At 31.9% G+C, this 26,592-nt stretch overlaps 1 non-coding gene across 1 annotated transcript; it reads left to right on the top strand.

Moving 5' to 3' along the window:
- Positions 1 to 1,722: 1,722 nt before the first annotated feature.
- On the top strand, positions 1,723 to 1,795 carry TRNAA-AGC (transfer RNA alanine (anticodon AGC)). Its single transcript has one exon. It is a non-coding gene; the product is annotated as a tRNA-Ala (tRNA).
- The last annotated feature ends 24,797 nt before the right edge of the window (positions 1,796 to 26,592 follow it).

Raw genomic sequence — 26,592 nt, 5'->3', positions numbered from 1 at the left:
AAAATGTTTCTCCTATATTCCGGATCCTTTAGAATTAAAGAAAAAATTCTCACTTTCAAGTCGAGAGGCTTATATCATTGTAAACGTAAACAAATATACTATTTTTGGGTAATATTAAAAAAAAAAAAGTTCTCTGACTCCTGGCTTAGAGGAACACTAAACATAGCAGAAATGGGCAACCCATTTTCAATGTAGCCACGACCGAAACGTTGTGGCAATAAGGCAGAAAAACATACTATGAAACGTATGAAACTATGATACACCAAAAGCTACCTACCTACTGAATAAATTAATTAAGTACAATTATATATAAAACTACCCCCCCCCCACCTATATGATGAAAAATACACATTTGTTAAAATTTGATTAATAACATTACTAAGAAGTGTTATTTTGTACTACTACTTAATTATGTTGACACTGCTAGTGGTTGATGATTAAATAAATGATTAAAATAAATAAATTATAAATACATTATTAATAAATCCTTCAAAATTTAATAATATCCAAGGGCGCGGTCTATTCCAATTACGTCGCGGCCGCAAAAATGTTGTAAACGCTCCAAAAACAAACAGGCAATTGTCACCCCTAATTAAAAGTACACAAAGAGCATATTTGCTTGAATAAACTTCAATGCCGTTAGTGGGGGAACTAATTTTAAATTCACTTCAGATAGCACGCCGGCGATAATAGACTTTGCGTTCTGTGATATAGTAGGGGAAATTGGATCAAGTTCGTTTGACGCGGCATATTATCAATTTGAATGGCTCTACGGCAGGGTTGACAAAGACAAAAATTTGTTTAAAAAATTGCATAAAGGAAACTTATAATTTAGGGACAAATACAAATACCACACATCCAAAGACGTGACCGAAATCTGCAATAATCACCCTTATGTACGTAGAGATCATTTTTAAATGTATACCATAATTATGTATTTATTGTAACTACATATTATTTTGATAGACGGTTGTAGACGCGTTAGCACAATATGACACCAATACCCACAGTCAATACATGAACGAAGATTTTTTTTCAATAATGAACCAATTAATATTAATAGCAAACAGTTAATTTTTAACCACATTCATCTGTTTTATTTGTCTGTTTATGAAAGAATGGAATTTGAATGGTCACTCCGCAACAGACACAGATGAATACGGGTAGAGTATTTTATAGGGACCCTATTATTTTGCCTATACAAAACATTATACTTACTAACATCTGTAAGTAACTACGTAAACAAATAAGTAAGTAAATATTTTTATAGAATTGTTTAAAAATCGTATAAAACTGTTATAATCTTTTGTATACTTAGTACCACATTAATTTTAAATAGTGTTTTTCACATGATCATGTTTTTTTTTAATTACACCGCGGATGTGTAAACATGTGCACTGACTGACAATTAACTAAGTATGACAATATTATTTTTACTAAGTTGCCGACACTTGGTCTCGTGGAAAGTTGTTTTGATAAAATCACCCAAATTTGTACGATCTGAACTATCCAAACTATCCACATACCTATATTCCGTTTGATGGCCATATTTGCAAGGGCGGATGTGTATTAATTCAGTTAGAAAACAATAATGTTTGCACACGTGCATTAATTATTTTTGTATTGGAAAAATACAAACAATACATAAATAATTATATTCGAGGAAAATCGTAAATCGGTTCATTGGTCTTATATTATATTATTTTATCAAATGCGTCACCCGGGGGCGTAGCTCAGATGGTAGAGCGCTCGCTTAGCATGTGAGAGGTACCGGGATCGATACCCGGCGCCTCCAAGTTTATTTTTTTTATAATAATACTACCTGGCAGTTTTTTGATTTTCCTAAATTTAATTTAGATTTTTGACACAACAATTCACACAAACAAGGTATGTACATAAATCACAATAATAATATCAGACCATATTATTTATTGTAGGTTCCTACCAAACTGATCAAATGAAGCAATAAGGTTACGGCCGAATAGTCAATAGACTAACCCACCCTTATTACGGGAGAAATTAATTTAGCGAGAAAGTCTCTCTTATTTTTATAAGGGAGGTGTAATTATTTTCGTTTGACCTCTGTCCATTAGGGTTGTTTGGACACGAGTGATGCGTTAATGGAAATTGGAGTGAATCGGTGTGCTTATCAATAATATGTTCAGGAAATGTTATATTATGGTTACGTGTGCCGCCACGTGGTGGGTAACCAACCGTTAAATGGGGAGTTTGCCCGCCAGTAGGGACTATAGACACGCAGATCAACGATGCACGTAGGCTTAGGATGGCCACTTGTTAGCAATAAGGCCGCCGATAGCTGGTGCCAGGCTTATAATAAATAAATACGTATTAAATAATCAAAACAATAAAGATAGTAGCACTAATTAGGAACGTGGATGACATATTATGTATGATGATGAGGATGACAAATGAAAAGCAACAGAAACGTGTGCTATTTCGAAGAGGAGGGTTTAGTGACGTGGAGATCCGAGGCACTGACTGATTTTGATTTGTTTGAGTTGTTATAGGCCTATTAAATTTGATGTAATATTTTATACTACTCAATTTGTTAGAAACATATATATTTCAGATCTGGTTACAATTTAATAATTGTATGATCAGCTGAAATTGTTTCGAGGCCCCCTTTTAAATCTTATGAAGAATTGATTGCGTTATTTGCGTTTAAGAAAATCACCGCTGAATAGTATTTCAGTGTAATTATTTTATATTTCTTTGTCCTAATAATGTCAATAAGCGTCCAATATTAGTTGGTTAGGTTAGGTTAGTATCACTTTCCTCCATTTTGGTAAGAGAATTTTCTCAACTGTCACTTTGTGTTTTGTTTTCTTTTTTATCGTCTGTATTTGGGATGAAGGTGGATAATTAAGTCACCGGAATTGTTATGGAAGCGGCGAGTTTATTTAAGTTTATATTATACTATATGGTTACATTTTTTTATAATTTAATTCTACGGAGGGCGAAATGTACGCGTTCGCGATTTTGCTGCTTGTCGCGATCTGCGCGCCATCTTGTGATTTTTTTTTACGAAACCGTCGTCGAAAAGAAAGCGACGTTGCAAATCTCCAACGGTTAACAAAATTTACGGCATTGCCGGCTGGGCTCTTTTATTATTATTTATTTTCGTAATCAGCGCTTTATTATTTGTTGGCTTTGATACCGATTCGGGCGTCTCCAGATACACAAAGACATCCCCAAATGGGGACCATACGGGGGTGTCACATTAGGTTAGGTATGCTAGCTTCAGGTCCATGGCTGACTGCACAATCATCATCCAAGAATCTCCATCTCGAGCTCTGTTTTCAGTCGGTCATACTCAGCCTCTTTGCATCACTCTTGAGTCGTGACGATATACGCCTATTTTCTCTTCTTCGACGTCTACATAGAGGGGTTCGTTAGTAAACTTTATGGTGAGCTCCAGATACATCGCATCGAACAACGGGACCAAAGATATAGACTATAATAATATTATGTATCTATTCGGTTTAAATTTGACTGTTCGCAGAGCTCGGTATTCATACGGATGTGCCACGGCAAATAATTTTCAACAGTAGGAGGAACGAATTTTCGCAGTCGTCGCCAATCGGAGACCGACAGTCGAGGAATGAACACGTCAATTTGTTTTGTGATGGCGTCAGAGGAATATATTCTTAAATCGTGTAAAGATGACTAAAAAACGTTCCGCATGCACTTGAAAAAGAAAACATGTCAATGAATATACTATTATAATTACGAATATAATAATAAACATAACATTAAAAGGACGCATGTTGAATTTTTATGACAAATTATATTTCGTTCGGCTCGCGTCATTTGCACAATCCGCGCATTGTTTTCGAATACTCGGATAGCCTTCTCTTGTTTTCTCCAGATGTCACACATATACAATGCGATTGGTTTCACGGTCACATTACTCACATTTGTCGTTTTCGACAGTAGCTTGAAAATGTATTAAAAATATACTATCTATAGTCTGCTGGCAAGTTCGAAGTCCAAAATTACTGTTCTGATATCCTGATTATTAGAAAAGAGGACTCTGGGCACCTCACGTGGTTAATGTTAGGTTAGGTTTATTAAGTAATTTATATATTTGTATACAATATCGTAGGTACAATGAAGAATGTTTGAAGAATAGACAATAAGAAATAGTCACTTTTCAACTTAGACTATAGATACATCTAGACACCACCCATTGCATTGCTAAATGAAGCTGCGTGCCGTGCGTTTGGTTTGTGGGCGAGCGAACGCATTCGTATACAAATGCTTGAGACCATAGACCATTTCGCTAGTGCCCGCACTAGACGCTCAGAATTAAAATATATTTTTTTATTTTTTTACGTTATATAGTATTTTATGCGGTCAAAATGCAACCATTAGGTAAAGATATCCACAACTTAAGTTATTGTAAAGAAACACTAGATCACTTGATGTTAAAATACATAATATTATACAAATAAATTATCACGAACATGTATCAACTTACATATGAAACGTAATACCATCTTCTTGCTTATCAGTACGGCTACCACATTTTAATACAACACACAGAACCATCTTTTCTACATAATTAACTAAAAATATTTCCACTGACTTTATGTTTAACACAAAAAATAGCAATTTTAGCAACACGGTTATCGACGCTTAGTTAAGCAATAAAGTAAGATTTGGCGGCGACACAAATTTAGGGACATATAATTTTATTATCATAATGAAATGGGTAATAAAACGGACTGTTTTTTCTCAAAACAGTATAATTTACAATGTAATATGTCGATATCTTTCATAATTTCTGGTATATCCGTACGTTCGTTCTTTGAAGGAATGGTCACCTATCCATAACTTGTTTTTGTAAGAAACGTTATTACTATCGTTCTATACTCTATAGGGAAATGACTCAAAATTTCAAGGTTCTAAAATCTAAGTTGAACGTAGTTATGCAGAATGTAGCCAATCCACAATAATGTCGAGCTAAGATAATGGCACTTTAGTAACAACATGATTATTAAAAATGTATGTAAAAATGTCAAATGTCAAATTGTAAATAGTATTTTATTTCAAGAATAATTTTTTTGCGGCTTGGCTATTTTCAGCAGAATGTAGAGAAAACCTTCTCGCATCTGATCTATATCAAATCTCATTTTTTCTATTTTTTGTGGACTGGCTACTTTCTGCATAACTATGTCCAGTTAATAATGCAATTCGATGTAGAAAGCTCTTCTCTTTATAATTTAGAAGATTTTTTTTCAATTTGTTATAAAATTGAATAACCTCTTTTGAGATTAATTTTATTATCAATTCAATTTTATTATTATATACTGAAACTTCAGGGGCTGTAATGAATAAATGTAACTGAAATTGTACAGTGCAACAAAGAATTATTCTTTGTTGCACTGTACAATTTCAGTAAACATTGCAATATTTCTCGCTAATCTATTTTTATACATTTATAATCAATGTACCTAAGTAACTGTTTGTTTACCATGCTAAAAAATATATTTTCCTCAAAATCGAACCGTTATTTTGGAACAAGGTTTTTTTTTTTTAAAGTTGTTTCCCTATTATGATATCGATGTCTGTAATAATTAATGACTCAAAAAACAAAACAGCTCATTCGAGTTATCCTCAATGCATATTTCGACAATCTGTAATACTAATGTACATATGAATACGTGTATTAATTAAGGCGCTAAGTACCACAAACATAAAAACTGACATTTTTATAGAAAAATGTTCTACATACCAACGCCAATAACTTCAACTATAATCTAAGTGCCTCAAGCAAGTCAAAAAAATACGGCAAAATAATTAAACCTGTCGACGTTGTAAGTCCGTTGGCGTGTTTTATTTCTAATGGTGTAAGTAGCACTGCAGTGGTCAACAGCATCCAATATAAAATAGCTGACGATGGTGTGTTGATACTTGCTAGTTCTTTATACCTAAAATTATAGAAGCTGCCGTAATTGCTTCACACTGTAAAACTACATTTTTCAAAAGGTCTGCTTCATGAAATTTTACTGCAATGACTCGGTATTTTGTAACTACAGGCAATACTACTTTTTGGTACTTAGAGCCTTATTTAATACACGTATTCATATGAAATTGCTTTTTAAAACGGGCCACAACACTGCAAGGTATTACGCAATGCAGTTTCGCCATTCGGTCAACATCCGTATCCTGTATGCTTGATTGCTTGATAAAACGAAACAAATGATTAATGAAGTGAAAGTAAAATATTTCATGATTTTACATCACTTGTCTTTGCTAAAATCTAAAACAGTGTCAGCGTTAAAAGTGTTTATGGTGTCTATGGATTTAACATTTGTATTAGATGTATGGCTGAAGTTATAAAATGCAACGAATTTCAGACAACGTCGCGTCGTAGGATGCTGTACTAGCAAAATATTTTACCCCAGCCTTTTCAGTGCAATGTAGCACCAAACTTTGCCATTCTCTCTACTATCCAGACTAGAGAGTGACAAAGTACTCGGTATTCGAATAGCTCCTAAAACAATTTCGTTCTAAAACTTCCCCGACTGCATTTTCTTCGGGTAGGAATCTAAAATTTAATATTATTACAATATTTATCTACGTGCGCCTTTTATGCAACTAGCGTCGAATAGACAAAGGTTACCACTTCAAAATTATTACAATAGATGTCTATAAACAAATATACGACAAGTAATAAAAATTGCCTATCTTTATTATATTAGGAGGAAAATAAATAAAGTATTCACAATGTAATACAAAACTAATTTTTTTATTGTTTAATAATAATTCTGTTTCGATATGTAGGTTTTTGACACTTATGACGATGATGTGCTTGTACATTTGAGTTTGGGCGTCATAACTATAACGATATAATATTATGCAATAATATCTAATAATGATATTGAGCGCTAATATTACAAACGGATCAGTAATCCATAATTTACTCAATAGTCAATATTATAGATCCAATGAACATTGAACTTTGATTACTACATCATAATATTCAACCTACCTTGAATATAACTAGGAAGGTACCAAATGGTTAACAATATAAACTATTTTTTTATTCAACGAGTATTTCACAAGCTCAGTTGAAGGCTCAATTTGAAAACACCACAGGGAAATATTATACATACTTATAACTAGTAGAAAAAATGTTTTTGAAAAAAATACGACGCCCAGCGGATCGAACCTGCGTTCTCTGCCAATTTGCTCAACCAACTAAGCTACTTATGTGCATTCTATTATTATAGGATTCCTATACAATTGCGATGAAATCAACTAGTAGTTTCTACATTTTTCAAATCTTCAAAATTTACGTTCATTTTGGCTGTCGGCTTTCGTATTTTAAATCAAAGTATCAATTATCTTAATTACTAACCGGTGTCAGGATCACTCCAAATTTTAGTTATAACGTACTTGCACTTGCTAATAATTAATTTTTTTTTATGCCTTAACATGACAGTTGCGCAAGAAATGAAAATATAATTAATATTAAATTCTACAGGTTTTTAAAAGGTTTGTCGATAGCTATTACACCATTATCAATTAGTCTTGATAATGGTGTTACTACCGAAATAGCTATCGACAAACCTTTTAAAAACCTGTAGAATTTAATATTAATTATATTTTCATTTCTTGTAAAATGGAATTCTACCAAGTAAATGCTAACTCAATTAATGACAGATGTGATTTATTGTAATGCGCACGATTTGCACAGGATGAATGTGATTAATATTACAGTTGATATTCCCGACTGCATTACATCATACATATATTTGTAAAAAATTATCGAGTTTCACGTTAATGTGGTATGTTTATAAGACGACTAATTTTCATAGAAACTGTCAAAAATGAGAGATTACTTCTACGTGTTATTCCTTAGAAAAATGACAGCTACGTCAAATTAAAATAATTCTTTTAAAAAGACAGGAAGCTCCATCTAGGAGCAGATTCATCATCTTTAATATAGATAGACTAATAAATGATACGAAGGTATAGATACGCAATAACGCCTTTATTCATAAAGCGCGGAGGACTAAAATTTGTAGGAATTCGTTATCTTCTTTCTTACAAGCAATTGAAATTTTCACTGTCGAATACTTGTGCAGTAGCTAAGTCAGTAAAATTTCCGGGTAGAGCATAAGGGTAACTTATTAAAATTATGATTGTCTCCCAAGCAGACGTGTTGGTTCATTAAATTACATCAGTTATGCCAGCATCCGCTGATAATTTCGCTCTAAATTCTGCATTAAAACGACTTGAGTTAAAATATTCGCTAAAGGCAGGAGCACGCGGGCTGTAGCATCAAATTAAAATATACTAATGAAGCAGGAAGAGGGCCTTTTCTCGCCGCCATTTAAAAAAAACGGCGTTTCTTTAACACTCCCGTTACTGTAATGCCGCCTTAGGTTACCAAACCCAATAAACTGCTAATATTTCAATTAATATGCACTTCGTTGTCTGCATATTTTGTCTAATCTAGAATCATTAATATTACATGTAATTAAAATATTATTTTAAACACCCATAGCATTAAGAGCATACTTCAGTGAAACGGCAAATAATTTTCAACTATAGGAGCGACGAAATTTTGGACTCGCTGGCAATCGGAGAGCGAAAGTAAAGCTGTGAACACGTCAATCTGTTTCGTGATGGCGACGGGGGTATTAATTCTTAAATTGTGTTAAGATGATTAAAAACGTTTCCCATATATATTATTATTGTTACTAATAGAACAATAAACAGAACATTAAACGGACGCATGTTGAATTTTTATGACAAATTATGTTTTGTTCTGCAGGCGTCGTTTGCACAATCTTCGCGTCGCGTAGTCACGATCGTTTCAGACCGTGCTCCAGCTGTAGTATAGCTTTAAGCATCCAGTAAATTGAATACATCTAATTGATAGATATCCGTCAGATTTCATTTACCTGTCATAAATTATAAATGCACATATAGCAGAAATGTAGCGTCGCATTCCATTATGATAACAAAATAGATATGTATATCTAAAAGTATATGCGACAAAGAGAGATGGCATGAATGAGATATGACAGTAAGGGTTAGGTAAGATCAATATAGTATTATGACTTATGGCTGTAAGAATTTAAAGAAATACTTGGAATGCCTTTTAAACATTTTACACATAGAACAAGTAGCAAAAAATTGTGATGAAACCTTATTAGACTTATTTATGTTACCTAAAATCTACAGTAATATTGTCGATATCATACAGTAACCCAAGGTGACATCACCGGGACGGACGGAATTTATTAGCATCGTGAAGGGAAGGTTAAACCAGGTTGTGAAGACCATATAAGTTCATATTCAAATGACAAATGCAATGAGGTAACCAGGAGCAGGAACTGCTTGTTGGATGGAGGAACGATTATAATAGACTTACAGAATAACAATACACACTTTGACAGTGACCATTCTGTAATGATATACTCGCGATATAGACAGGGCTGGTCCTATCAAGGGGGAGGCCCGATTGGAGCATGTGGTCGAGGTCCCTAAGTATAGTATTTTACACCCCAATTCACAGTTTCGTACGCGGCCTGACTATGGAGGGCCTTGAAATGGATCAGATAGGTTGTGCGAATGGCTAACAATCATTTGTTGTAGAAATTTTTCACACCGAGAGCCAATGATAGTGATGTTGGCGTATAGACTGCCCAAAAAAGTTGTCCACCGGCTGAATTCAGAACTAAAACCACCATTAGCCAAAAACCGGGGGAAAATGCCGAACATTTATGATTAATGATGCCGCTCGTATTTGTTTTGTCCAAAATGGTACGGATTTTAATTAAAGAAATATCCCCAAAGCAATCTTTCTCGATGCAATGTAACTTGTGATGGTCGTATTCATATAATAACAAAAGTAGAGAGTGAATACATGTGTATTTTATTTATAAAACTTGTGTCGACTGTCAGTTATTATTGTGGTGGGTAGATAATTATTCAGGGGTGGTGATATATATAAATATTCTTATGGTAACATGACAAAGCATTAAACCTTTCGTAGTGTATGTGCCTACCAAAGAATTTTGACACTAAATATAAGTCTTAAACACTTTGCGTAGGTATTCGGAATTTTGTAAGCAGTTGGATTTTTGAATCAAATGATTCTACCTATATATAGTTGTGTTGGTAACACATTCATTATTTTTTCTTCTTCTACCGGTAGCCCCAATAACAAAAGGTGGTTAAAAACGCTCTGGTTTGAAGTCTTTCTGTACATATGTTACGTATGCAATTATCTGTGTTTTACATGATTATTAATCTTACAAAATAAATAATTGTCAACGTATTTGCTTTGGCTGCTTTCATAAAATTGTCGAGGAATTGTCTTTTTACAGGTATTTATTTATAGCTAAATTTTATATTAAAATGCCTGTTTCGATACGACAATATGTGAGATGCATTAAAATGTTGAATTGAAGTCGAATGTAATTAAGCGTAATCCAATCCTATGAATTTAAGTATTCGATGATTATTTTGGCAATATCTGCATATGGAATCATATTGTATGTTATTTTGCCAATTGGGCAAATCTGAATCTGATGTCAATGTAGCGCTTCGTCTTTTCGAAACAACATAGACAGTGTGGTTATCAACTATTTTAGAAAATATGCAGCAGCAAATTCCACACATTTTTTAGAAATTAAATATTTTATAAAAATTTCAGTTAAGTAGGTTAATAATAGGATTGTATGTCATATTTTTTTGCGATCAGACTGTTGCATTGGTTTTCATTTAAATAAGACTACAATAATTTATAGATGGTTTTGGTTGGTTTTCAAATTTAATTAAACCCTGCGAAAACCAAGCCATAATAGATATTAGTTAAAAAATATTCGTCTACCTATAAAATATCTAAATATATGTTACGTGTAATATGTATTCTTAATCCAACGAAAACAAATAGGTATGAGTAAAAAGTGTGCATAATTTTGTCGTGTCGCCCAAAATATACCAAAACTATTATGGTTTAGTTTAGACAAGGCTTAACTGATTTTTACAAAATTAACCAATACCATCAGTAAATTGTAGTCTTAGTTCAATAAAAATTAATACGTACGACTAACAAAGTTTAATGTGCACTATTTATGGTGGATCTTAACAGCCTACCTCCACCCTTTGCTACTGGTATATTGGTCACACCTTACCGGTCACACTGTGGTTCGTAATGTTAATATAATTCGGTGATTTTATTTTCTAACGTCACTATATTTCTCTTTTTAAATCTAATATTTTATTTTTGTACTATCCACATAAACATGTGTTTGTGTTTGATTAGCATTTTTTTTATACGAGATTCTTTTGGTGAGAAAAATAATGCTTTCCAGATGATGAATTTGCAGATTAAACAAACAATGTCTACTAACTATCACTTACACTTCTATACTATTAAAAGATTTATATTTAGCCGTAATCAAAATATAAGATCAAAAGTTGAAATCACGAGTAAAATATTTCAAAACAGATTAAAATGTTTCAGTGGGAATAGTGTGGTAGTCACATTTTCCGAAAAGTGGTTTCAAAGTTTTGCGAAAGTGAAAATGACATACATGGCGCTAGAAAACACCTCCCCCTAAATTAAATTGCTGCAAAATTTTCCACAGAGTGAAAAGCAAAACGAAAAAAAAATATTAAACATTGGCGAGGTGTAGAGTGATGGAATTTAACAGAGACGAGTAGATAACACCCCGAAGAGCCCGGGGGTGTTTTATTCAGGGTTGCCGCAAAAACATGAGAAGTGATGCACAAAAATGTTTCAAGAAAAGTATTTATAATGCGTGGCCAAATATATATTACAACAGTAAATCAATGTTCAAACAGTTACCTAGTGAAACATCTGTTTTTGGGACATGGTGATAAAATAGTATATACTCCAAGAAGTTTAAAGTAACAGACAAGATGCTTATGAACTCTTCCTCTTTTTTTTGCACGCACAGTAGTTTTGTTGGCATATTCTCTGAAGCTGTGGGCTGTGGAATAAAATGCATGTTGCCTTAAAAACATATAATATATTATTTAAATATTAGAAAACAACATTCATTATAATTATCACATTATCTCGAATTCGGAGCAATACTAACGTCATCTGTGAATCGTAATTGCCTTGGTTAATTACAACAGTATCAAGAAAAGAATATCGTTGTCAAAATGAGCCGCCTCCTTAGCAATTGAGAGATTAACTTAACCATGAAACTACGTATGGTAACCCCAATTCTCTTCTGTGGTATGGGAGGTATGGACTCTAAACCAGGAGATATCACGGAGAGTTGAGGTTTTCAAAATATGGCTATTTCAAAGTATCCTAGAACTTTTATCGACTGATAGTTTTGCGTAGTATCAAAAACTATAAAATTATAGTAACTCGGTCACATTATGATAGGACATTAAAGTAAAGCATGGTTCAACTCATTATCAAAGGACGAAATCACATTTTTCGTGGCATATGTGCGAGGGATTGATACGAGTGTAGTGTCACCAAACTATACCAAGTAGGAGATGATATTGCAAAGATGGTGGCCCACCTCCTACATGGGATGGAACGATAAGAAGAAGAATTACAACATATATTAGTCATTTATTGAACACAAACAACATCTCTACAAGAACGGTACATGATCATATGATTAAAGCACTCGCCCGGCAATCAAATGACATGTTTTCAAAGCTCTTTTCAACGTAATATTATTATTCTTCTTTCTAAACCAATATCCATAACCAGATATCGGCGATGATATTAGGGCTGGAGGAGTTTTGAGTCAGGTTATCATTCTTCTACCAAAGAAAGCCTTTCCGGAAATCTTTCCTCTAAATAATATTACGTAGAGTTTGATACTTTTTAGGATGTCTCATCATGTGGCCAAAATATGTTAAATTCTTAGTTTTTAACTTAATTGATTAGCATATTTTTAACTCAAAATATGCCACGTGGTACCTATTACAGTAATGAAACACTGAAACATCCAAGGAATCGTTCCTGAACTTTCAGGTAAGAGAAGTGAGTGCATTGAATATTGTATATTAAGAGTTGAACATTATTTATAAATTAATTGTCTGAGAGCAGTAAAAATTATATTGCCTCGTAACCCTACAAGATCCATGCTACGGCGCTACGACGTGCTACGGTCGACGCCCTGTTAATGGCAACTATCCCAGCTTCTACGCCAGGCGGGCGGCGCGGCGTAGGCCTTTCGTTTATTTATTTATTTATATGCTACGCATACGTACGTTCTACGCGAAGCGATATACATGCATAAATAAATAACTCGGAGGGCGTTCTGTCTATATTTATAGACGTCATTCTATGTTTAGCCAATTTGTATCATTGGCTGGGGCTTAGTGATTCGATTGTCTCATCCATTGTTATACCCCATACAATGGTTATTATGTAAGTAGGTATACAAAATATATCCACAATTTAGGAATATTACATAATACTATATATTATATAGCCAACTGTATCTTTACTAATAATATAATTTAAGGGTATATATGTGATTTAGAAATATTGCATTATGATCAACGTTTGGACTATTTCCATGCAAACTATTTTTTTAAATTTCTGCTGTCTGTTTATTCTGTTATAACTCAAAAACTGCTAGACCAATATAGATGAAGCTTGCTTGCTTATAGACTACAATATTTGCACTAATTTAATATATCTGAACATCGCAAAACATGGAAACATAATACGTAATAACTTCCAAAACCGACGAAAAGAATAAGATTTAAAAAAAACCTTAATTAAAAACAAATTCCGATATCGAATTTGTTTTATTTTGAAAATACAATACGATTGAAGAAAAAAAAATTAACTATTTAGGTATGATTCATAAAAACATCGTTTACCACAATTAATATTGAATTGTGTACATATCGGTTTTTGAAACTAGACGCCTCTTATATTATGAACCGTGTAGCTTCTAAGAATCACCCCAGCAACACGATTATATGAATTTACTCCTGCTTAAATTGATATGTTAACCCATCATGCGCCGGCGCACAGCATTCGGCAACGGCATTTGCATGACATTTAGTTGAGCCACTAAACTATATGACATTTAAAGGCTTATTGTATCGTAAACTCGCTTTATTAAATATAGACATGGCTAGGGTACGCCACTCAAAGATCGAGGGATTAGTGCGTACGAAATAAACTTTAAGCCCGTGTTATTTGTTATAATAATTAAAACCATTTTTTTTAGTTTGCAACTAATCTATTCACAAAACAACAATTATGCTTTTAAAATCGCACTATGAGTAGGTACTTTAATGCATTAACTCCAAAAGTATAGTTTTGAGATATCAACGTTTGAAGTTACTAATCATTTATATCTGTAATATTAATACATATACGTTTAAGAACTTCGTTTTAGCTTAACGGCCCACATGCTCAGCGTACGTCAAAATGGAACTTTTATGCTATTTTCATAGCATGATCCTGGACATTGCTTAAACGTTGTAGATAATCTATTCACATAATTTTGAAGCCTTATTATCCTTTATATTTATTTTAAACATTTGATGACTGCATAAAGTATTTTTATTACATAAAATAGTATTCTTAATGTATAAAATAGTATTCTTTTTAAAAGAATACTATTTTATGTAATAAAATACTTTATGCAGTCATCAAATGTTTAAAATAAATATAAAGGATAATAAGGCTTCAAAATTATGTAAATACATTATCTACAACGTTTAAGCAATGTCCAGGATCATGCTTTGAAAATAGCATAAAAGCTCCATTTTGACGTACGCTGAGCATATCCCCCCTTAATACTTTAGTACCTTTATCAAATCAAAATAATACACTAATGCACCAAAATATACATCACATTAATGCATTACCATAGTATATCTTAATAATATAGTAAAGCAGTCAACTTCTTCAAATATTTTCAAAATTCTGAAGAAAACTGTATTATTAACAGCAAAATGATAATTTTTTATTTAATACACTAACGTACTCATGGTGCGACTCTTTCTTATTTTTGTTGTATACTGTAAGGTTAGACTGTTTGTGATGTCGACTCCCGAATATCATTCCATCTTTCGGGATGTCTACCGAAAGAACGATTGGCAGGTCAGCACTACGTGTACATTCTAGAATTTTATTCTTCATTCTCCCCATCTGATTTCGCAAATTTCTCGGATCTGGTAACTTTTGATCGATGCCTCTGAATTTCCTCATTTGTTGGATACGCAATGTACATTTGATTTTGGCTATGTCTGCTTTAGCCTCCTACGAATTGAGAAGCTAATAATTAAATGATTACTCTTGTATCGGCGACCAAGTTAAGTAAATCGATTACAAAGTTAAATATGCGATTGTAAATTTACACATTATGGAGATCAGGTCATGTTCTCAAATGATACATTATTAGCACAGAACAGATAATAAATAGAATACCGATAGCCTATATTCAATACGCCGCATCTTGATGCAGGGTTTTGAATGTGTGAGTGTTCTACGACAATGAAGTACGCATTATGCACGTGCAATAGTGTGTGTAATGCATAAACCGAGAGCACTTTTAAGTATTAAACGTAAAACGTATTCTTGACACCTGTGTAAGTTTAACTTTTCCCCTGAGTTCCCTGATTATAAGTATTTTAAGAATATTGATATTTCTCGATAATTATTACGTTTATTGTTTGTCGGAGGAACAGTAAGGTCAGCACATTCAAATTAAATATGTACGTTGCTGATCGCCATAAAATTACTAACATTTTATACAAGAATTCCATGAATAAAATGATTATAACTTTTTTAACAAAACAGTTACCTACATGGTTGAATCATATTTTACGTGTAAATGAGAAGGAATTTGCTTTTAAGTATTTTTTACTTATATAGGTGTGTGCTAATTTCATCATCAGCACCTCAATAGGCATTAGCAGCGTCGCCAATTTAGCGTTTTTCTTGCCAGATCTAGCATTTTCGACAGGCATCTAGCTTGCAAAAACGCATCTGGCCTGTGGCGTTTTTACTAGCATTTTTTGATCTCTCCAACACCTTTAAATATGCTGAAAATACGCTAGATATTTAGTTTTCTTTTTATGCGCATATACATACTTAAGCAGGCAAGTCGGTATCTATTTTAGTAACGGGAAGTAAAGGGAATTAGACACGTTTCATGAATATGTACATATTCGATAAATTTATATGTATTTGTATTTTTTTCAAATACTATCATGTAGATTCCCGATGCGTCTACAGATTGATTTCAGTTTTGTTCGAGTACCAAGATCACATTTTTTATTTTTTTATAACACTAAAACAAACAACACTAAAGCAGTTTGCTGTAGTAGTATCAACTAGCAATGAAACGATTACAAAAATACTCAGGCTTGAAAAAAAATCACAAATAAGTATTGTACCGGGATCTGAAACCCCTGGTATGAGAAGCCAGTACTTTACTGATTGAACTATGTCGTCGAGGTTTTAATAGCAGTAATCAATATAATCTAACAGGCTCTTCATAATTTTAATTGATCTATGTCTATGGAACTAGATTGTACAGTGTACACACAACGAATCTGTGAAAATGATTAAATCTTTAACAGCTTTGAATGGTGATAACGCTTTTTGGGAATCAAGGGAAACTAAAAGTTTATAAAGTTACATTACGTCATTATATACATTAAGTCTTTTAAATTGTCTATGGTCATAAACTTCTTTATAAAAAAGTATCTTAAATAAGAAAAATTTAAAAGCAAAGAGAGCGCTCTTTTTAGTATAAAATAAAATTATAAAAGAGGTTTTAGAGGTATTTTTAAAAGAGGAAACGGATGTTAACCATTTTTAAGATTAGTAAAAAAGTTTCGTGGAAAAAGGTCAAATTAATTAAAACCCTTTCATTAATATTTAATTCATGTTATATTTACAATTGATTATTGCTACTATAATTATATTTTTAATGATAAAAATAGCACATACCATCAATTAAATCAATTTAATTTAATTTATAAATTACCTTCCTTCATTTGTTGTTATACTCCGAAAGTTAACTTTCATAAATTATAGTACGTAATCAGATAATCAAGTTTGCTACACGTTGGAAGAGGGGCCGCCTCAGAAACCATGGGTGAAGGTTCGAATAACCTGTCTGGCAGAATTCACAATATGTTGTTTTTTTCAATGTACATAATATTATTATGTTTGATGTCAACTAAGGACCGTATCAGTTGAGTTAGGCGAATGTCTGACAAGGATTTCTTTTCGACTTACTTTCTTAAATATTTCATTGACGATATTATAGCATTTAATATATATATTTTGTTTGACGTTAATATTTACTTATGACATTATATAATATTAGTTATAAATCTCACAAATTTCATATACCTAATTCTATAATTATTTTTAATGAGATATGACACATATTAATAAAATATTATTCTATGATTTAGCAACCATCAAGTGCGTAACTCTTGATTATATGTTTAAAAAAATAATCTGTAGAAACATTGATAATATTAAGTATTCTATTATTTTTTTTTAATTTATATCTTCTGACATTATTATTAACACTGATGAAAAGTTATAATTTTATTTACGAATTAATTTAATATTGGTAGTCTAACGAATCAAATATAAATATATTTTACTTGCGATAGGTACAGTTACAAGTTCCGCAGTTAAAATATGCGCCATGAATCTTAAATAAAAAAAAATCATTTGTAATGATATACCGTAGTTTTAAAGTATTAATTGCGAACCCACTTTAAACATAGACCAAACAGTACGTAGGTATTCCATGAAGCTCAATCTCGTACATAAAACAGTTGAAATCATTGATTTTTACCTTCGCGTTTATATTTATAATAATAATAGTTATTAAATTACCATGAATTATTACACTGACATTTTAATATTCTTTTTATTAATGATAAAACAAATAATTCCGTGTAGAAATGACTAAAAAATAATAATATTATATAAAATGATTTAGCGCTTTTCTTGCCAGATCTAGTATTTTTCACTAGTTATCTAGCTTTCAAAGCTATTATCTAGCATATGGCATTAAATCCAGCGTATCTACAAGCAAAGTTTTCACAAAAAAGCCAGACTTTTATACGTAGAAGCGTATTTTTCAATGCTATTAAAAATAAGTTCCAAACGTGATCCTGATACAAAAGTATGTAAATATATAGGTAATTCTATTTTTAAACGACGTTGTCATCTTTTATTTCTATAGACAATAAACAATCTTTTCGCACCCAGTCTGGAAAATTTTCGTCAAAAGAGAATTGGCAACACTGTTTCAGAAGCAAACAGCAATCGAAACAAAATACTATCAAATATGTACTTGTATGTATATTAAAATACAGTGTAATGATAAACTTACAATAAAATAATATGCGATTAAAATTAAATTAAATAAAATGCGAAGTATTGACGTCGTTTAGTTTGATGTCATCTTTAGATGTGTATTTTGATGACGTGTTCAAATATTGCCAATTAAAATTGAATCCAATCACGCAGTCTCGCGTCTGATATAATTTTTCTTCGCAAACAGTCAAGTCTACGCCATAGCCTAGTCATGCATTGCTTTTCTCTCGCGCCGTGTACCTACACTCGAATCGATAACGGTAGGGGGCGGAGAGGCTGAGGCCGGGGCTGGCAGGGCGCCCCCTTTTTATGAAAGGGGGCAGAGGGATGCTGTTCGTTATTCAGAATCGCTGTGTATTCGATAAATTGAATACTGTGGCGCTCTTTTTCGACTTGTGGATTCTTTGTTAAGTCGAAATATTACCTGCGAATTCGCAGTGCCAATTAAAAATTGTTTGGAATAGTTTTAAAAATTTGCAGACAATATATTTTTATTACCTACCTAATATAAAACTAATAACTAGTTTAAATTAAAAATTATCTATTTAATACATTTATACCCTAGTTATATACTGACACAACTCAAATTTACATTTTTTTTAGTAATTAATGAGGCCATTCGATGTTCCAAGATCTTTTCTTAATACCTCAATAAAATAACAAGTCAAAACTTTTTGAATGTACCTACTATACAATCGAATGGCCCTTTCTAGGATTAATTAATAATTCAATTATATATGCCGTACGGAAATGTCTGCGTTGATTCCTTATTGAATTATACAATTACATTTAACACTGTTAAATTATATTAGACTAAATCAATAAAGTCGAACTCTTCTAAAATTGGAATGTTAAATTTTGCAAAAAAAAATCAAACGCCATTATCTTAGACTTATACTAAAGTTTTTGAGTTGTTGCCGTATAGAACTGGGGTATCGGTAAAAGGAATATTATAAATTGAAAATGTTAACAATATTAAATCATAAAAAGACATATTTATACAAAACACAACCGAATCAGAAGTGTAAATGGAATCATAATAAAGTACATGAAAGTACACTGAATGAACTATATAGTATACGATATTTTAAAAAAATAATTAATAAAACAACGCCCACTTAAACTCACTCTCATGTAAGTGTAATATATGAATGTTGAAGACAGTCAAGTTATTGCTCTCGCACTTAGCATTACTAACGGCATGTTAATCCTAGATTATTCTGATGTCTAAGATAGTTATCAGTTACATACATGTTAATTTACCAAGAATGGCAGTTCTGATTTACACACAAATATGTAGTCAAATGTAACTGTAAGGATATCTAAGGCAAATTCAGACGGATAAAGTCGCGAATCGTATCCATAGATAGAGCATCAAGTAAATGACTCTTAAAAAATCTTACATGTACCCTTATTACTAATGTTTTTCCCCATTAACTCTACAATTTGGCATTGGTCTTTGCCTCTTCTGATCGAGGTTTTCATATGAGAGATTATCACAATCGGTATTCCACAAGTTATTGTTGAAATTAAGATTTGCTCCCAGATTTGAAGAATGGTCGAAGCCTAAAAGTTTTCATCTATTGAGGAAAAGGAAATGATGACTATTACACCGTTTGTCACAATTGATGATCACTATAGTTAATTGAAAATGATCGTATTTAAAGTTTTTTTAACTAGAAATTATATGTAGCTCTTTCAAGCATCGACACAGATGTACAAAAATTATGTTACCTTAAACAAGTACTTGAAGAAAAGAAGCAAGAAGACTGGTGAGTGACAGGGATTCTTGGAGGCGCCGCGTGGCGTCTATATGCTCCAATTAAGGGACGGATATGGCCGAAGAAGAAGAATAAACGAGTGCTTGTATCTTATTGAAGGCATTGATTGCCTATAATTTCTTATAAAAAATCTGCTTAATTCGTAATTTTCTATTTTTTTTATTATAATATGTTATTAGTAAAAAAAACTATCACGTAAACTTATTAGGTTAATTTTAGAGTGGTGCGACATGGCATGGAAAGCTCTATGTTGGGCATAACGCGGAATGATCACAAAATAAACAAATATAACATTAGAAGACAAACAGTGGCGCGCGATGTGATAGTATTCGTTAAACTTTTGAAATTGCAATGTAGATATGACACTCAGTGAGTGGATAATCGCGGAATCAACGAACTGAAATTAGACGGAAGCACGTGACAGCGAAGAAATAGGAACGGATAAGAGTGTAACCAGTGAGAGAAGGCCTAAAGCTGGGGGTGAATGTACTCCGGCTGTTTATTTTGATGATTTTAATTGATATTAAGTAATACAAAACAATTTAGTACACGGTACAAATAGTTTACAAATTCTGGAGCTTGTTTGGTTAAAGTATTGCTTATGAGGATAGCCAAACTATTCACATGAGGTAGATTAATTGAACGTTTAAAATTAAAACAATAATTCATCATTGTAAGGAATAATTATTATATATAAATCATCTGTCATCTATTATTTGACAAATACCTATAGTCTTTTTATTTTAGTGTGTTAAATTTTCAAGTTTAAATAATACCTAATATACATACGGGCGCGATGTATATATTATCTTTGAAGGTATTTAATTTTATATAGTAATTTTGATAACGAATAATTATTGTTTACTAGTATAGCTATATATATAAAAAAAATCTTGACGCATGTGTGACAATACATTCAAAGATCGAACATCTAAGCGTGTATCGCTGTGTCTTTCTAACTGTTGTAATTCTACATGAAACACGATGCATGACACAGAATGGATAAGAGATATCAGCAGTCTTTGAGAAATACATTATAGACATACTAAAATGTGTAGGTTAGGGAACAAAGATAAACCATGAACTGCACAAACTATTTTTGGGTTTTGAAAGCAGCAAAGAATGCGATGGGCAACCCATATTGTAAGAATGGCGGACGATAGGATACTCGAAATTGATTTAAAAACAGATGCCATAAGAAGTAGATTAATTATTTGGAGGAGTGGAATAATACAGAAAAGAGCTGGAATCTAGAGAAGAGCCGATAGTCAATGGGAGATACTTATGCAGGTGACCAACTCTCGCTTTTAGAATGTAGCGTCGAGAAAGGAGAATACTAAACTAAAGTGTACGTGTGAATTTGTTAAAGTAATTGTAAACACCATAAGTATCTTTGTCCGGTTAGCTTAAATAGATTTATAGCTTATACCGCGGGCTTATTAAGTATAGGGTTTCGTTCAAATTTATCAGAAGGTACCGTAAATCGATGAATTTGCCAAAAAACCCCAAGGTTTTATCCGCAGATACTTGAAAACTGTGATTTTAGATTTTCAGCCAATTTATTGTAGCGCATAAGTCTTCCTAAGTGAATGGGAAAGGTAGATTTTTCCAATAGCCAAAAAAGGTGCATAATTTGTGGCGAACAGTCGACCAAACGGTTGAAAATTGGCAAAGCGAAATAGAGAAATGAAATATTGGTAAGCTTTTGATTGTTTGAGTAACACAAATATCAGAATAAAACATTTGATGCAATAAATACGTTGAACGAATAGAATGAAAATTGATAAATCATATTGTTGCAGAAGGCAACCAAGAAAGATTTATGAAGGGAATCAAAACACATAGTTTGTTATAATTGAAAATAGGTTATTTTACGAATATACACGACTAAAAAATATTATTTGTATACATATATAATTGAAATAATATAGATCACAATTATATATACTTTTTAAATATCCTAAGTATGCTTAATATATTAAAAATGTAATTTAGATCAGTGCTCCGCAACCGGTGTGTCTAAAGTATAGATGATACTTTTAAAAGGTACCTCGTCAATATATTTATCTGATGGTCATTTGTGGCAAATATTGTAGAAATAATAATATCATTTTAATTTACGTGCCTATTTTAAATCACAAACACAATCTTTATATTTGATTTATCTATAAACATGAACATATACAATATTAATATTTCTAACTTGGAAACGTTTCATAAAAATATAAAAAAATTGCGTAGGTATATTTAATAAAGAATGATTTTACTCTTAAATGTTGTATTTGACTACGGAGTATTGGGTGATTTAAAAAGAATAACTTTGATTTATAATCATTAATAAGTAATATTAATAATATAGCATGTGAATCGGGCAAAATCCCAAATTGTTTTTCAATGTGTGTTTTGCATTCAGAGCGTAATAAATTGACTGGTGGCTAAATAATGTCTACATATGTTGAAAAACAAATATGTTGAGAAACCTCATGATGAGGCGGTCAAAATCGACATCGGATTGTAGAACTAATGAAAAAATACATAATTTTAATTGTAGTGAGCAGAATTATAGGTACAAATTCAATTTAGCTACATAGAATAATATTTGAATATTCAGTCTTAAAAGAGACTTAATAAGAAGTAAACAATAGTTGATGTTTATGAAGTCGATATGATAATATAATATCACCATACGATGTCTTATAAAGCTAATGCAGGTACATTACAATACTGTTTTTAGACGTATACTTCTACGCTTCGTAGATATTAGTAAAATCAAAATAGATTTCCTGGTTTCGATTTTAATTTCGATAACTACTGTGAATAATAATAATATATTGAATCCATCATTTTTTATGTACTTACAATTTAACTATATCGACACTACTAGAGTAATTTTATTGTACTCGTACAAATTAATGTTTTATTCTTAGTCACGCTTTTGAAAAGTAAAAAATGTGGTTTATTTGTTAAGTTTAAATTTGTTAGTTAAGTTGCTTTGTTAAGTTAGTTCTTGTTAGAAAGACAGTTTTCAATTAAAATAAAATACAATATGTTTTCAGTACTTAATCCACATAATTTAATAACGAGCAAGACCGGTTTTGTCCCCTGATTGATGAGAACGATAAAATGTCCTGTAAAAGCGGACAAAACCGTTATTGATCTTAAATAGTATGAAATAACTATAAGTTAGTTTGTTTTACTTTAATAAACTCAATATACATAATCTAAAATTTTATACCACCGCATACAGCGGCATATTTTTAAAAGCAATCTACTTGCCAGAAGATTTAAAAGGGGCCTTAAAACCAGTCATACAATTATTAAGTACTTAAACCAAGATTTTAAAATGATGTGTATTTCTCACAAATAAAATATTAACCAAAGCACAATAAAATTCCTGCAACTTAGGTATATCAAAATTGTCTATAACATAAGCATTCAAATACTTACTTAAATCATTAATATTAATATATTGTGTTATCACTGTCTTTTTTCAATAATAATTGGGTAGGGTATATTTGTATACTTATTGTATATTTTACTATGTCCTTCGCTGGTTAGAATATACCTACAGAATAACAAAACATCATAAGTTTCCCGCGTATTTTATAAAAAATAATCCAGTCCTCTCAATGAAAATGCAATTTTGATAATAATACCTATATAAAAAAATGCAGGTATATTAAAAGAAGCTCTTTAAAAAAAATCCTGTTTGACTCAGAATGAATCTAACTTTCCGGCAAATAAAAAAAATAAATATTGCATAGACGCTTCTGTAGTATGGTGTGAGAGTTGCTATTTGATAGTCTCTTTTCTGCATACAAACCGTTTTACAGCAACGTCAACGTATAGTTTAATTAGGAACCGATAATCGCAACACTAAAATTATTTGTTTTCAAAAATCTGTCGTCGAGTATTCAGTTGAAATAATGTATTTCAAAATTGGAATATTCAGCGTGATAAAAATGTTACATTTTAAAATACTCCTTATGATTTTAATACTGATATGATTTAGAGGTGCATGCCCAATCTCCAAAGGTACCGCACGCCATTGGTCTATTTTATATTACGAGCGTTAAATTAAGAGATCAAATTGATTTTTGGTATATCACAGACATTATTAATTAGTTCAAGACGTTTACGTCCTTGTAATATTTAAATTATTTAAAAATTAATAGGTTATAAATATTATATGGAAAATATACCAAATACAGTAAGAATAATTTGGGTTTACCAATTGAGAAAAAAATATAATATTTTAATAGATTGTAAAATAATGTCCATTTAATCTTTTAAAGATACCGTCATGTAAGTCTAATAATATATCTACATCTGAATGAATTATGATGATAAAAGTTATTGTGTTCACAATTACCATCACCAATAGCAGGTTAATTCTATACACCGGAAGAGTAAATGACCGATCGTTTTATACAGTTATCAAAGACACACAGAATAATATAAACTTTTAAACAATTGTGTGCAAGCAAAATCTCGAGACAAAGATAAAATCAGTCACAGATAGAGAAAGGCTAACAACTGATCGGCGTAAAACGAGGTATAAGGACATAGCAATAGATCTATTTATCCAGCAAGAGTAATCTGAATATTTTGGTTATTTGTGATGGTTCTTACAATATATTACCCGTCAAAGGAGTCAGCCGTGCTATTGGCTCACGGGATGTCAGCAAGGTTGACTATAGAGAGGCCGAGGCACTGAATTTAAAATTACAATGGTAGTGTTCGTTATTAATTCATTTTCGAATGTAATGAGGTAACCTGTTTGTATTAAATAAAGATTTTCGATAGTGTATTTCGTTCAAATCATTTAATGTATAACAATGTATACTTTTCTACAAACAGGTTATCATGTTTCACTTGAAGTGTGAAAAATAAATAGCACTACAATCGAAATATACAGTTTCGTGTTACGGCTTGACTATAGTGAGTGTTGGAATTTGGTTGATCCCCTCATTTGTTAAAACGTTATTTGTATGTATAATTTAAGGTACAGATTTTGGCCTCAGCGAAATATTCACATACCTTCTTAATTAATAAATTTATTCAAATGTGTAAAGAAAATTGAAATTCTTACCTTGAAGACGTCGTTGTCAGCTGACGCAGTGGTGTCGAACTTTGCTTTTAAATCGCGCCATGATGATGATTATTTTTAAAAGTATTAAAATGTTCATTTAGATTTTCATGTGAGTAAGGAAAAATACACAATAGTTGACACCATTTTCTCTAGTAATTCTTACATATATGATTTTACGACTTTCACTTGTAAAAATAGATTTAGACAAAATAAAGAGAAAAATACAATATTTCTTTATTTGTTTCTAATATACGTCAATAAAAGAAATATTAAACTGAGACTAAGACTGGCCTTATTCAAAATATATCTACAAAATAACCTCATTATAAAATTATACAATTTGGATTCCTCCGAATTTTATATATATTTTTTTAAATAAATAAGAAACATTGTTAACAATGTGAATATAATTTTTTAATACGATGAAATGTTAAATACATGGAAACACGTCGTTTAAAAATGCTAAAGGATATCCAATTCAAAGATATTTAAAAAGGTTTAAATTTCTCAGAAATACAATAAAATTTTACTACTGTTCTACTGTTTAAATAATATGTACAAATGAATCTGTTTATTCTTCTATGACAACTAAAAACCCTGAAGCAAAAAGTAATGTTTCGATATTGCAGTCACGAAAAAGTAATGTCCAGATTTTAATGAAAGCAGGTGTAAAATTGATTTTTAAAGTCGATGGCTATGTTTTGTATTAAAATCTTTTCGCGCTGTGGACAACTATTTGTATTAAAGTTTAGCTGGTATTTTTGATGGTAAAATTGATTGTAATTGTACAGTATGAATTTTTAATGTTTGTGCTCGAAATGCGAAAAAATCATTCGAATTCAGAACCGGAAAATTCTGTAAAATTGTGTAAGTCAAAGATAGATGAAAAGCTCTTATTTTCCGGGAGTAAAACTGTTGCTACTCACGATTGCGATGAGGGGCACGTTGCGAAAATTCGATAAAGGGAGGTGCATGTGGCGCTGGTTGGAAAATGGTGCCGGGGAAAAATTCGCACGAACGTAAAAAGCGGAGACGACGATGCGTCTCCACGAACGGCACTGGCGCTCTGAGAGGTCGGCTCGCCGGCGGGTCCTTTTATAGGCGCCGTGGGGTGAGGAGCGGAGGGGCGTGGCCATCTTGGGGTTGTCATGGAAACCGGCGAGAGGAGATTGAGGGAGGACTATGTGTTTTCCGTCCTCTGTGGGAAAGACCTGCCACCAGGTGCCTGGAAAGTTGCCAGTTAAAAGTTTACACGAATTTAAATAACACTTTCACAACATTAACATGTATGCTTAGATCCTGTAGTGAATGAGTTTCTTGTGATGATAACCATATATTAATCTTAAGGAAGT

This window comes from Rhyacophila brunnea, unplaced genomic scaffold (genome assembly GCF_057557595.1).
Source record: "Rhyacophila brunnea isolate RB1 unplaced genomic scaffold, BYU_Rbru_1.0 scaffold_15, whole genome shotgun sequence".
Lineage (NCBI taxonomy): Eukaryota > Metazoa > Arthropoda > Insecta > Trichoptera > Rhyacophilidae > Rhyacophila > Rhyacophila brunnea.
This window is presented reverse-complemented; position numbering and strand designations above follow the sequence as displayed.